The 3,065-nt window shown below is 41.2% G+C and overlaps 1 protein-coding gene across 10 annotated transcripts in view; it reads left to right on the top strand.

Moving 5' to 3' along the window:
- The window catches only part of BCL2L11 (BCL2 like 11), a 59,492-nt gene that overhangs the window by 49,336 nt on the left and 7,091 nt on the right, over positions 1-3,065 (top strand). The window lies entirely within an intron of this gene.

The raw sequence follows: 3,065 nt of genomic DNA on the forward strand, positions 1-3,065 counted from the left end.
GGATTCTCCTTTAAAGGAGAAAAACATGGGAAACTGTGGATTTTCCCAGGCAGGCTGGCAGAGCTCCAACCTGCAAAGGGGCTGCTTGGGGGTCCCCCATTCCCTCCCACAGCCACCCCCTGCCCCACATACTGGGAGGCTGGGGTCTGGGGATGGGGGCAGTAGGTTGGGAATGAGGGGCACTGGTAAGGCCTGGGGGCTGTTTTCTACTTAAACTGTTTACAGGGTTGGGACTGGCCATCGATGTTTACAGATAGGTCCTGGTACAAAAAAGGTTGAGGACCACTAGACTAGTGGATAGGTTCCTGCAGTGTGGGTCAGGAGACCAGCATTGTATTCCTAGCTCTGTTGCTGAGGGTGAAACCATTTAATTTCTGTGCCTGTTTCTCTGTCTCTAAAGTGGGTATAGTGCTTAATCTGTTTTGTAAAGCTCTTGAGAAACACCTATGAAGAAAGGTATATTCCTGCTCTAATAACTACTGTTGTTACAGTTCTTTTTAACCTCTGTGCTGTTGAATTCTAGTGATAGGTTTTGGTGCATGGTGATTGGTGCAATTGGCTCCTAATGCCAAAGATAAACATTCTTATCTTATTAATAGGTCAGGCTTCTAAAGGTAATGGTTAATTTCACTGTTCTGAGGAAAGATGCTATAATATTGTTCTATGGTATTAAAGATGGACCTATTCGTAGCAGGTTGCCTGCATTTTGGAGAAACAAAGTGTTCCAGAGATTGATGGGTTACTGCAAAAGTCTTATCTCCTCTGGGGACTCCTGTTTTACATCTGTATTGTAGTGCAAAATTTTAATGGATTTAAGTACATTTTAGTACCTGCCCAGTAGCAGTCTGTTCAGGAGAGTTTGAAATAAAAATGTTATGACAGATACTGACTGGGAAAGTAAATTCTGAGTAGTCTCCTAGGTTATGTGAATAGAATATATCTTTTTCTTAATATGACTTGGACTGTGCCCATTTTTTAAAAATAATTTTAGTTTGTTGAATAATTCTTAAGGCATTTTAAGGCAACTGGAACTAAACACACTGTCCTAGGCTTAAAATTTGATATCTTTTATTTTCAGTACCATCTTATATATTGTATTCACTTGAATAGAAGATGACCTGATTTGTAAGATGACCCCCGCATTTGATTCTATATATGGAAAATTTATAAATTTGTTATAGTTTTTGAGGTATAGAATTTAATTACTGGAGGTTTGCCTTGAATTTGTCCCCCTTCCACTGTTAGAGAATGGAAAATAAATCTGGAGGGTCCGGTAGCCCCTTTGCTCTCTGCTTCCCCCTGACTTTTTTTCCCTGGCAGCCTCTTGCCCCTCTCCTTACTGTCAGACCCTGCTTTCCCCAAGCACATAGACAGGAGCCTGGTGTGGTGGTGGAACTGGAGCTATTAGAATTGGTTCAGGAATCAGTGCATTACATATTCTGACCTGTGTTATGCATGGGGTCGGAGGATCACAACGATGCCTCCTAGTTGAATTTGTGTATCCTCTTGGTTCTGGAAAGGAGAAAGAGAAAAGGCAGGCAGAGCAAAGCTTCTTTCTCCCCAGTATTTTGACTCCTCTCTCCCAATTTACTGTGTGGGTTTCGGTTTTTTTTGCATCTTGGTAGTTGTTTTCTTATTAGCAGGAGAATGTCTGTTTGCAAATACTTGTGGCATCCAAGGCTAAAATGATGCCTAAGAAACAAAGTCCTATCTTCTTTCTCTTTGCTTGGGGACTGTTCTGTTCACTTTGGAGATTACATCCAAACCAAGATCAGTTTTAGAGAACTTGTAACTTTAATAGAAACCTTACTGAGAGAAAGCACTGTTCTGCTAGTATCACTGTGTGTTCAGCAAGGTGTTTTGTTGTCAGAGAAGTGTTGCAAAAAAAAATCACACGGCGCACCTGATGCTGCTATCCCCAGGCATGTAAACTATGCTGATGTTACTTTAGAGAAGAGGTCCTATACTAAAGCACCACTTGTGCCTGACTGCTGTCCATGACTGACGGGAGGCGGTTTCCCTGGAGGGAAAGTCATTCAGAGAATCATAGAAAAGTAGGGCAGAAGGGGATCGCCAGAGTCCCATCCTCTTCCCAATCCCCTCCTCCCCCAGGCAGAATCATTCCTAGCCAAACTTCCTTGTCTGTCTTACTCACTCCTGTTCCTACCTATATTATAAATTTTGATGTTTTCATTCTTTCTCCTTAATCTCCTATTGAACTGGCTGGAGTTGCTCAGTTAAAGGCCCAGCAAAGCATTTCTGCTGGGACAGTGGAGTTTTCAGGCATGTCAATCACAAAGTGGAGGAGAAAACTTGCAGGCAGGCTGCCTCTGTGAAAAATCCTGTTATTGCACAGGCTGATCTTGGCCACCAGGGTTTGATATGATTATAACTAGAGTTTTTAATTTGCTAATCTTGTGGCCTAGGAATAAATGGATGTAACAGCTTGAGCATATTGTTTTGGCATCATTGGGGCAGGAAACGGAAGTCTGACCCACTTTCCTACTCTAGGTGGGAAATCATGATGTAAATGAGTGACCATTCATTATATTTTACTAGTTCATGAAATCAACTAGAAAAAATACAAAATATTTATGTAAAGGGTATAATTTCTGCTATTCTTTAGGGCATGTACAGACACGGATTTCCTGTGCTAAACAGGGACAGAAGCTTACTGTTTCATAAGTGGTACAAAGGCAGAGAAAGAGCATGGTTAACATACCAGGCGACACCAGTGTCAGGTGTGCTGCAAAAAAATTGTTTTAAAATCATGCAGCACTTCTCTGATGACAAACACCTCATTGAAGACACAGCAAAGCAGCATAAAAGTGCTTTCTCTCAGTAAAGTTTCTATTGCTTGTTGGACCAGTATAAACTACGCTGGTAGAATTTTTCTATCTGTTGGATTTTGTTATACCTTTGCCTCACATATTAAAGAGAGCCCTCTTCTATTAGAAATCATTTTAATGGGCAGGTATTTAAAATGACAGACTTTTTTTTGATAAACAGAAGTAAAATGGAAAGTACTCTTGTCAGCACGGAGGTGGAAAAGGATCTGGGAGTCA

The sequence above is a fragment of the Gavialis gangeticus genome, unplaced genomic scaffold (genome assembly GCF_001723915.1).
Source record: "Gavialis gangeticus isolate Ggan-Ray unplaced genomic scaffold, GavGan_comp1, whole genome shotgun sequence".
In the NCBI taxonomy this organism is placed as follows: domain Eukaryota; kingdom Metazoa; phylum Chordata; order Crocodylia; family Gavialidae; genus Gavialis; species Gavialis gangeticus.